This window comes from Aethalodelphis obliquidens, unplaced genomic scaffold (genome assembly GCF_003676395.1).
Source record: "Aethalodelphis obliquidens isolate GAN/ISIS:26980383/991018 unplaced genomic scaffold, ASM367639v1 scaffold8, whole genome shotgun sequence".
Lineage (NCBI taxonomy): Eukaryota > Metazoa > Chordata > Mammalia > Artiodactyla > Delphinidae > Aethalodelphis > Aethalodelphis obliquidens.
Window position 1 is genome coordinate 23,362,253 of NW_020837952.1, and position 11,296 is coordinate 23,373,548.

Sequence of the window (11,296 nt, forward strand, 5' to 3'; positions counted from 1 at the left end):
TTCTTCCTTCCTTCCTTCCTTCCTTCCTTCCTTCCTTCCTTCCTTCCTTCCTTTCTTTCTTTCTTTCTTTCTTTCTTTCTTTCTTTCTTTCTTTCTTTCTTTCTTTCTTTCTTTCTTTCTTTCTTTCTTTCTTCTCTTTCCTGGTGATCTAAGTTACTCATGTTATCCCTCTTCAGCCTTGAGAACCTCCTTTAGTATCTCTTTAGTATCTCATTGAGTCCTTAACTCTAAATGGTAAGAACCAATTATATCCCCATTTCAGAGATGGAAAAATTGAGGCACAAAGATTTACTCAAGTTCAATTAGCTAGTCTATAGTAGAGCTGGGTATTCACAGAGTCTGGAGATCTTAAAGAGTATGTTATGCTGCAGATGAAAATGTTAAATAACAAATGAAGAAAGTAATTTTCTAGAGTCAGCTAGTAGATAAGGGGGTCAGAGTAAAACCTTGATTCCCAAGTTGTTTTTTTTTTAACTCCATGTCTAAAATGTTCTTCAGATTACTACACAAGATGGCTGTCAGCCCTGAAGTTCATAGTAGACCAGTTAGACACCTCAGGAGCATCTGCTAGGGATCCTGCTCTTCTGACATGGCTGTGATCAATGCATTTGTATGTAAATCTTCAATTCCGTCTGCAACTGTTTTCTTAGAATATACTTTTAGAAACTATATTATTGGATTAAAAAGATATGAGGAAATAACATTTTTAAGGATTTTATACAATTTCCTGAACAATTTGTCAGAAAGATTTTTTCAATTTAAACTCACCCATGGAATAGGAACCACACCACTGAAACCACTGGTGCGCGCTCTCTCTCTCTCTTGTTTTTAATTCACAGGTGAAAAATCGAAGTTTACCTTTTACAAATTTTGCAAAAATTAGAACACTTTTTTGGCACTTATCAGTCATTCGTACTTCTTGTTTTAAAAATATCTTTCATAGTTTTTATAAGTAAGAAATTAAAAATAAACCAGAACAAATACTAAAATGTTTCTCTGGCTCACAGAAAAGGCTTTCTTCTCAATTGTGTTTATCTAAAGACTTCTAAGGCTTTGCAAACTGAAGTCAAAATAATGCAATGAAATATAAAAACATGAAAATCCTCCAATTCAGCCAACCTAAGATTTCCCCTTTTTCTTCTAGCAGATTCCAGTGTTTATAATCTATATTTCTTTTAAAGAATAAATTCCCATGAAATGTTTCTTACTAAAATAATTACTACCAAGTATCCTGTAAAATTTCTGGACTTCTGACTGCTAATAGTTTATTAGGTAAAACCCAGTGTTTATTGATAAAAAAAATTCTTTGGCAAAGCAGCCACGGGTGGCTTAAGCAAAAGGGAGCAAGTATTTGACTTGAACAAATAAAAATTACCTGAGTAACTTCTGGCATTTCCATAAATGGTTATTTTTGAATTGTGAAGACCTGACCAGAAGGTCAAGAAACAGCTGGAGGCACTAAAAGGATTTTTCCAGAAGGAGGTCCTTAAGGAGAATATTGTCCATGGGTGAATGCCACTTTTCCAAACAGTGAGCAATCTGAGTCTGGTTAGTAGGATCCAGATTTCCCCCCAGTGACTTGACCTAGTGGTCTCCCACCTCTTAGGAGATCCTGGAGATGTGTATTGTAGGGTGTGTCTTAGGCGTCACCAAGACAAAGCCCCCCTTTAGCTCGTCACCGTGGTGACTTCAGCCAGACTCATAAATGCAGCAGGTGTGGCTGCATTTATGAAACTGACCCCCAGAAAAGACTTTTCTTCTTGCTAAAAATAACTTTCCTTGCACTAATCAGCACATGGAGGGTGCTTAGTAAATATAAACAGCATATTATCCTTTTTTAAAAATAGATCTTTATTGGAGTATAATTGCTTCACAATACTGTGTTAGTTTCTGTTGCACACCAGAGCGAATCAGCCATACGCATACATATGTCCCCATATCCCCTACCTCTTGTGTCTCCCTCCCACCCTCCTTATCCCACCCCTCTAGGTCATCGCAAAGCACCGAGCCAATCTCCCTGTGCTATGCTGCTGCTTCCCACCAGCCAACTATTTTACATTCAGTAGTGTATATATGTTGATGCTACTCTTGCTTCGCCCTCCCACCCCATGTCATCCAGTCCATTCTATGTCTACCTCTTTATTCCTGCCCTGCAACTAGGTTCATCAGTACCTGTTTTTTTTTTTAGATTCCTTATATATGCGTTGGCATACGGTATTTGTTTTTCTCTTTCTGACTGACTTCACTCTGTATGACAGACTCTAGGTCCATCCACCTCACTACAAATAACTCAATTTCATTCCTTTTTATGGCCGAGTAATATTCCATTGTATATATGTGCCACATCTTCTTCATCCACTCATCTGTCAATGGACACTTAGGTTGGTTCCATGTCGTGGCTATTGTAAACAGCATATTCTGAAAGGATTTCAAGACACAGAGGGTATCAAGAAAAGTAGCTTGGACTACATTTTTTAAATAGGTGGATAGAGGGCTTCAATGCATTGCTATAAACTAAGTATTTCAGCAGTATTTGCCAGTGGCCTGCCTGGGTTATTGAGAAAGTTCCCTGATAATTGAAAACAGAGGGTTAAGAACTTGAGCTCTGGAATCTGATAGACATGGATTGAATTCCAGTTCCACCACGTACCAGCAGCAGACTCTTTGGTAAATTGCTCAGTCACTTTGTTTATTTTGTTCATTCATATAAAATGGAGCCTATAGGTATGAATCCCTCACAGAGTCTTTGTTAAGATCAAATGAGAGAAAGTATGTTAACATACTGCCTGGCAAGTAGTGGGCTCAGTAAGTGTTTGGTGCAATTATCTCAGCCAAATCTAAATCATTATGTCTGTCAGTCTACATCCATTTATGAAGATTGCTATATGATTATTCAAAACTATAGTCTTCTTAAAAATTGAAGTATAAATGATTTACAATATTGTGTTGGTTTCAGTTGGACAGCAAAGTGACTCCATTTTATATATATTATATATTTTCAGATTTTATTTTATTGTCCATTATAGGTTATTACAAGATATTGAATATAGTTCCCCATGCTATACAGTGAATCCTTGTTGCTTATCTATTTAATATATAGTAGTGTGTATCTGTTAACCCCATACCCCTAATTTATCCCTCCCTTACCCCACTTTCCCCGTTACTCAGCCATAAAAAAGAATGAAATAATGCCATTTGCAGCGACATGGATAGACCTAGAGAATATCATACTAAGTGAAGTAAGTCAGACAGAGAAAGACAAATATTATATGATATCACTTATATGTAGAATCAGAAAAATAATACAAATGAATCTATTTAAGAAACAGAAACAGACTCACAGACATAGAAAACTATGGTCTTTTAAATACCAAGAGAGACATGGGAGTGACTCAGATGACTTCCTGAGACAAACGACAGAAATAAATACTTTTTGCTTGTCTCTTTGAAAATAACAAGTCATAAATCTCAGCTTGTGAATCACCACCCTGGAGTGCAAAGTGGTGGACGCTCCAAGCTGTAGGACAGAGAAACCTAGCTTAGCAAGAATCAAAGAGGCAGTTTACAAAGCTTCCCTCAGAATGGGTGGTTCTTGTTTCTTCCTCGATTACATTGTCACTGGGCAACCATGAAGAAAAAGTCCTCAGAGTTTAAAAATGTAACATAATAGTATTAATGATTTAAAAAAGCAGGCAACAGCAGCAGAACAAGTTGGTTTGGGTCAAACTGACAGGGATGGATTCCCCAAAAGTCTTGTTCTTTCATTTCATTATTTGAAAATTTTTACATTTTCGCATTCTTTAGTCTTCCTTGCTGTGCCCCTCAGATGGAGGTGAAAGAGCAAGGAATATATGGTAGGAGAGCAAAAGGGGAGAAATCTACCAATGAAATGGAAGGGTCCTTTGGAATGATTCTTGTTTATTTTACAGAGGGACTTAAGTAAAGCTGACGTATATGTTCCTGATCTCCCTCAAAAGACTGAGTCAGATAGGAAGAGTCCTGCCTATCTGTGATTTTTTTTGCTTTCGCTCCAGGTCATTTGTTTTTGACTCATCTAACAGCCCTGACAGAATGAAGGAATAAGAATGAAGACGTGAGAAACTCTCTCTCTTCCGTGCTTAGATATGAGCATGCGGAGTAAATGTAGGTTAGGATGACAGTCAGAGATCTTCAACATTTATGGGCTGTGCAGTGACGCACAGAACTGCAGGCCTAGTTTGAATTTACATGCCCAAAGAACCCTAGGTTTACTAAGGAGTTCCATTTTTTACCTTGAACAGTTGTTACCGAATGAAACTTGGGTCCGCACGCCCGCTGTGCAGCAAAACCAATTTACTGACACCTAGTTGTGGTGAAGAAAAGTATGGCGTTTATTGCAGACACCAAGCAACGTGTATGGGTGGTTCATTCTCAAAAGACCCCAACTCCCCAATGGCTTTCAGGCAAGGATTTTAAAGACAGTGTTAGGAGAAAGGGTCATAGGATGCATGATGAGCTTGTGTGTGGACCTTCTTCTGATTGGTTGGTGGTGGGGTCATACAGTGACGTTTTGAGAATCTCCACCTCCAACCATTCTGGAGTCTATGTGCTTGCGGTCAGCGTGTAGTCACCATCCTCTACCAGGTGGGGGGAGAGGAGGTACTTAGTTTCTGTAGAACAACTCAAAGATATGTATCAGATTGTCATCTATACCCCTTTAGGAGGAACTAGGCATCCTGTGGCTCTTGTCTTGATCATTAACTGCTTGAGCCTGCTCTTTGGAACTCAGGGAAGACCTAGGATACTAGAGCCCTTTTTCTTTCCTACAAATAAAAGACAGAGGGCCCAGAGGGACTGTTGTACCCAAGAAGTTCCCACAGGCTCCTGCTCGTTTTCAATCCCTCCCTTTTTTTTGATACTCCTCAATCTTGAGGGGGAACAGGTACAGGACAGGAAAGGGAATAAAGTTTTGGACAGAGAGGTTAATCATAAAATTATCAGAGGAACTAGTTTTTAGGGAGACTGAGTTTCACAGTAACTGTATTGTTGGGGAGAGAAATCTTAAATATGCATAAAACAAATCGCAAGTACCATGTTGGGGTGCAGTGTAGCCTAGTGGTTACCAGCATGGACTCTAGAGTCAGACTTCCAGGGTTCAAATCCAGTTACTGGTTGTATAGCTTTTGGCAAACAATTCAACATCTTAGTGCCTCTGTTTTCTCATCTGTAAAATGGGGATGATAAGATTATTTCCCTCTTAGAATTGTGAAGATGGAATGAATACATGTAAAGCACTTAGAATAGATTAGATCTTTGATAATCTGACATATGTACTTGGCATATATTATTTCTGAAGTCTTCATAACAACCCTCTAAGTAGGTATTATGACCTCCATTTTACAGATGGAAACTACTAACCTTTGGGGTCTGAAAGACCTTGATTTGAATTCTACCTCTGAGATGTTTGGCCTGGTTGAGATATTTAAAAATAACTGAGCTGGGGCTTCCCTGGTGGCGCAGTGGTTGAGAGTCCACCTGCCGATGCAGGGGACACGGGTTCATGCCCCGGTCCGGGAAGATCCCACATGCCGCAGAGCAGCTGGGCCCTTGAGCCATGGCCGCTGAGCCTGTGCATCCGGAGCCTGCGCGTCCGGAGCCTGTGCTCCGCAACGGGAGAGGCCACAGCAGTGAAAGGCCCGTGTACTGCAAAAAACAAAACAAAACAAAACAACAACAACAAAACAAAACTGAGCTGATAGTCAGGGGATAATGCCTACCTCCCAGTATTCTGCTGTAATTGCATGAGTTGACCAACATAAAGCACTTCGCACCATGCCTGGCAAATGTTAGCAAGCCTGCTGCATTGCCCATCTCTAGAAAATACTGTTCCTATTATATTTTATGTAAATGGGATCCCAATTTCATTTCCAATACAGAAATCCTTACTTAATCATAGTCAACCTCTTTTGAATAGTTTTTAGTTAAAAAAACCTCATTACTTCACTAAGCGGCCTATTATTTTTTGAGGACTTTTAATTGTTAGGAGGTTCTTTATTGTGCTGAACTGAAATCTGTCTCTATAGATTTCATGAACCCACTGAGCCTAGTTCTGCCCTTTTCGGTGGCACAGAATGAGTCTAGTATCGGATCTTCACAGTCCTTACATGGGTGGGGATGGGAAGGCATGAGCCAAGGATATCTCTGCATAGATTTCAGGGCTCTGTGAACTTAGTTGGGAAAAAAAATGACATCTTTATTTTCACTTATCTGTAACCAAATTTAGATTTCCTTCAATTATGTACAGAGGCAACAAACCTCAGTAGTTCTTAACAGTCTCCATGACTTTGTCGACAACAGAAATCACACATCTCTTCATATGACATTCCAGTTGTTCCAGAAATCTTGAAATGTCATTGACAGCATAACTTTGCAATTTCAGAGGTTATTAAGCCTGTTGTTACTTCTTGTTATTTATTGTGCTAATTAAAAAAATCATATACATTGCTGTATCGCAAACTTGTTTTATTTATTTATTTATTTATTTAATTTATTATTTTTTTTGCGGTACGCGGGCCTCTCACTGTTGTGGCCTCTCCCGTTGCGGAGCACAGGCTTCGGATGCGCAGGCCCAGCGGCCATGGCTCACGGGCCCAGCCGCTCCGCGGCATGTGGGATCTTCCCGGACCGGGGCACGAACCCGTGTGCCCTGCATCGGCAGGTGGACCCTCAACCACTGCGCCACGAGGGAAGCCCTGTTTGTTTTTCGGCCATGCCACACAGCATGCGGATCTTCATTCCCCGAAACCGTGCCCCCTGCAGTGGAAGCATGGAGTCTTAACCACTGGACTGCCATGGAAGTCCCACAAACTTGTTTTAAAAAATATTTTGTTGGGCTTCCCTGGTGGCGCAGTGGTTGAGAGTCCGCCTGCCGATGTAGGGGACATGGGTTCGTGCCCCGGTCTAGGAAGATCCCACATGCCGCGGAGCAGCTGGGCCCGTGAGCCATGGCCGCTGAGCCTGCGCGTCCGGAGCCTGTGCTCCGCAACTGGAGAAGCCACAACAGTGAGAGGCCCGCGTACCGCAAAAAAAAAAAAAAAAAAATTTGTTGATTGTATTTCAATATAATTGGTTTCCTTGTAATTCTATGTGTTATAGTTTGTGCATTTAGAAGTATTGTTCTAAGAAAGCATTCATAAGCTTCACTGGACCACCAAAGAGCATAAAATGTTTAGAAACTCTGATCTAATTGCTTGTTGATGAGTCGGGTCTTCAAATATTAAAAAACAGCTCTGTTTCCCCAAGCTTTCTCTTTTCCAGACTCAAAGTTCCTAGTATCCTATTTCAGGACAAGTCCTCAGGAAGCTGCAGCCTGGGAGGGGCCAGCATGGGAAATGAGATCCTCCCACTGGAGAGTTGGAGCCTGCGACACAGGAGCAGAGCCAGCTGCCGGTGCAGGTACCAATACTATTCTATGCAGAGCACAGGCAGTAGAGAGAAGGCCAACAGAAAATGGCTGGTATTTCAAGAAAGCACTTCATATGTCTGGGTGCGTTGTTGGGGGTGAAGGTAGTAGTAACACAAAATAGCAGAGGACACTGCTCAGAGGGGAATGGAAAAAACATTCATCAGGCATCACGCTGGACAATTTACAGACATTATTGGATTTATGTTCATAGCAAACCAGTATGGTGGATATTAACATGACTTGGGAAAGTCAATTAGCTGGTAAGCATGTTCTGGGGTATGGTGGGAGGATTTCAGCTGTTTGGGGGTGGGAGTGGGGTTGGCAAGAGGCAAGCAAGACCTTAGTTCTAAAGTGACTTGTGGAATTAGGCAAGGTGCCAAGAAGCACTCAGGCACAGCAAACAAAACGGAAACCACTGATCAGAACTGGTACTCAAAATGGCACCTGGGGGCTTCCCTGGTGGCGCAGTGGTTGAGAGTCCACCTGCCGATGCAGGGGACACGGGTTCATGCCCCGGTCCGGGAGGGTCCCACATGCCGCGGAGTGGCTAGGCCCGTGAGCCATGGCCGCTGAGCCTGCGCATCCGGAGCCTGTGTTCCGCAACGGGAGAGGCCGCAACGGTGAGAGGCCCTCGTACCGCAAAAAAAAAAAAAAGTGGCACCTGGGTTTCTAGAACAAAGAGAAATGTACACTGACCCTTTCACCTCTGTGCCTTTGCTCATGGCCTTCCTTCTGGCTGATTCCTCTATGACACCCAAACTCCAGGCTTTTCTGCCTTCGATAGACCAAATCCCTGTTAGCTGATCATCTGTCTTCAGGGACCTCATTCAACGTATAACACCCTTTCTTGCCGTTCACTTATTTTCCCCTCTCAACCTGGAGTAACTTAATAAAGAATCAAAGCGTTCTTCTTCAACTGAGATTGCCAGTTTACCTTCAAGATCACAATTAAATGACTAGCGAGAGTGCCAATGAGTGTGTTTCTAAATCAGTCATTATTCATTTCAAGAAAAATGCCATACTGATATTTTAAATAGTCAATGAAGTTTTTTAAAAGGATGAATGTTTTCATCAGGTACTTTTCCCTCAAGGATTTTGAAACCTACCTGTGGAAGCTATTGTTTAAAAAACATAATATTAATTATCCTTTATGCAAAAGATTTATTGGATGAACATCAATGAGCCTGAAAGGGTATATAAAAGATAGGTTTCATCCTATTATTGGTGTTTGGATGCACCATAATAATGACAGGATTCATTTCAATTCAAGAAGCATTTACTGAGCAAATGCTATTAACAGAAGGTACTCACTCTGCGAGATCAATCAGATATGTGCTCTGCCTTTGAAATGCTTTTCATTGAATGGCAGAGACAAACATAATAAAGAAATGCTTAGGAGGCTTACTGTTAAATAACAATACCTTCTTTCTAGCTAGAAATAAGTTTTGGAGGATAGACATTGTTTTTTTCTTTCCTCCCCCCACCCCCTACCATTTCCTTCCTCCTTCCTTTTCTTAACTTTTTTTGGCCACACTTGTGGGATCTTAGTTCCCCGGGGCAGGGATTGAACCCAGGCCACGGCAGTGAAAGTGCTGAGTCCTACCCACTGGGCTGCCAGGGAATTCCCATCCTTCCTTTTATTAACTTTTAAAACCACTCATGGCATCTAATATACACACTTCCTATAAGAGATTTCTAATGAATTTCAGGTGGATATGTCGAACTCAAGTATTTTCATTAAACGTTTCAAGATGGTAGGCCTTGATTATTAGACACCCTATGGTGTGTGTCTACATGAATGCTGTGAGAGTAATTCTTTTTGCAAATTACTAATTGATTTGTTTATTCAAACTAAAAGGTTTTCCTTTGCACAATCTCTTGGATTTTACCTTTAGAGACAGTGTGAGTGTTCCAAGTCAGGTTGGTTCTCTGAGCCTTAGTTTGTTTGTAAATGATATTGCTGGACTAAATGATGTCTAGGATCTGAGACCAACTCTAACATTTCTGTACTTCACTGGCACTTATCAAGAGAGGCCCACTTTATTTATATAGCCAGTCACTCAGGTTCAAAATGGTCATTCAGTTCTGTAATGGAAGCAACATCCATGTGAGGAAAATGTCAAGATGTTTTAGGTAGAACCTTATTATAACATGGCTTAGTGTTAGGAAACGTATGTGTGTATGTATGTGTCATTGGTTGAACCAAAGTCTAAAAAATGCTCACATAAAATAAACGCCCTCTATAAGTTTGTTAGCTGATTATGCAGGTAAGTGTCTTTTTACATAGTACCAAAAAGACTTTTCTTGAATTAAAATTAATTCTCCGGCCTATATTAGCATATGAACTTTCAACCACATAAATGAAAATTTTTCATGTATATTTTTCCACATGAGAGATGAAAAGAGTTCCTTAATACTGACTCAGCCATAGCTTTCATCTTCATAATATTTTAAAATACATTCTTCAAATGTAAATTACAAATAGTTTGAAAACTGACGGTTCTTTCTTAAAAAGTAATTTCTTTGAATTAAAATGTGTATTTTGGAATAAAATGGAATACACACTGCACACTTAAAGAGATTTCTTTTTGAGGTTTGCAGAGCTTTACAAGTGTGAAATAATGTTCAAGGGCATTAACTCTTATTTATGACAATCCCATAAGGAAAGGTAAGAAAAAGTCTTCAGGATACTTTCTTTTTAGAAAAATAAAGTTCTTTGATCATTGATATTGAGAGTTTCAATTAAGTGCCATATATTTTGGTCACACCTTAACTTTTCTTGTAATGCGAGTAAATCCTAGAGGAACACATAGGCAAAGGCAATGAACGTAGCCTGGTTGAGATGTGTAATAGTGACGAGGGAGCAATAAGATGTGAAGCCAGTTGGGGGAGGAAATAGGCGACTGCAGCCTTCCTCACTCCCACCTGAAGTTCACCTAAGACCTTTCTACCTCTTATCCAAGACAATCCTGATCCCTATGACAACACACCTCCAACCACCAGGTGCTTAAGAGCTAACTACTATATGCCTCTTAAAAAGGGGTGTTTGGGCTTCCCTGGTGGCGCAGTGGTTGGGAGTCCGCCTGCCGATGCAGGGGACGCGGGTTCGTGCCCCGGTCCGGGAAGATCCCACATGCCGCGGAGCGGCTGGACCCGTGAGCCATGGCCGCTGAGCCTGCGCGTCCGGAGCCTGTGCTCCGCAACGGGAGAGGCCACAACAGTGAGAGGCCCGCGTACCGCAAAAAAAAAAAAAAAGAGGTGTTTGAAGCTGCAAAATACATAAGTGGAATGATGACAAGAAAGTGTAATCTACTGAGGTGGGAACATGCCCTAGGCATTATAAAAACTTAACAAGCTATAATCTCCAGCAGAACGATTCTTTAAGTCTTACACACTTTTGTGCCATTTTGCCCCTTGTTGTTTACCCAGGCACCCACCAGAGGAAAGAACAACAAAAAAATTGAACTTTTGTTCAAATAATACTAATACTCAGTCATCATTAGTAGAAATAATAGCTCTAAAATATCAACCGTGATGTTAGATATTCCAAAACTACTTGCAAATGCAGCATGAATATCAAACTTTCTCAAAATTTGGAGTCCTAGTGATAACTACATTTATTGTCAATTGAAGTAGATGAAAAATAGCACCAGAAATCTCCCCTTTGTAGGTCAGTGTTCACTGCTGAGTGTGCTGTAATTATGTACACTAAATGAGCTACAGCTTGAGCTAATAATACCATACTGAGTACTAGAAAGCTGTAATTATACAACAACATAATGTATGCTTGGCAAGATTTTCAGTATTCGGGAATCTACTGTCAAATAGCATCTGGCAGAGTTAAAAGTTCAA

General features: G+C 40.7%; 1 long non-coding RNA gene across 3 annotated transcripts in view; it reads left to right on the forward strand.

Moving 5' to 3' along the window:
- The window catches only part of LOC113620773 (uncharacterized), a 71,062-nt gene extending 63,077 nt beyond the window's left edge, over nt 1–7,985 (forward strand). For all 3 annotated transcript variants that reach the window (XR_003432905.1, XR_003432907.1, XR_003432906.1), the window contains one exon: nt 7,282–7,985. This is a non-coding gene — a long non-coding RNA (uncharacterized LOC113620773). The remainder of the gene's footprint in view (nt 1–7,281) is intronic.
- The last annotated feature ends 3,311 nt before the right edge of the window (nt 7,986–11,296 follow it).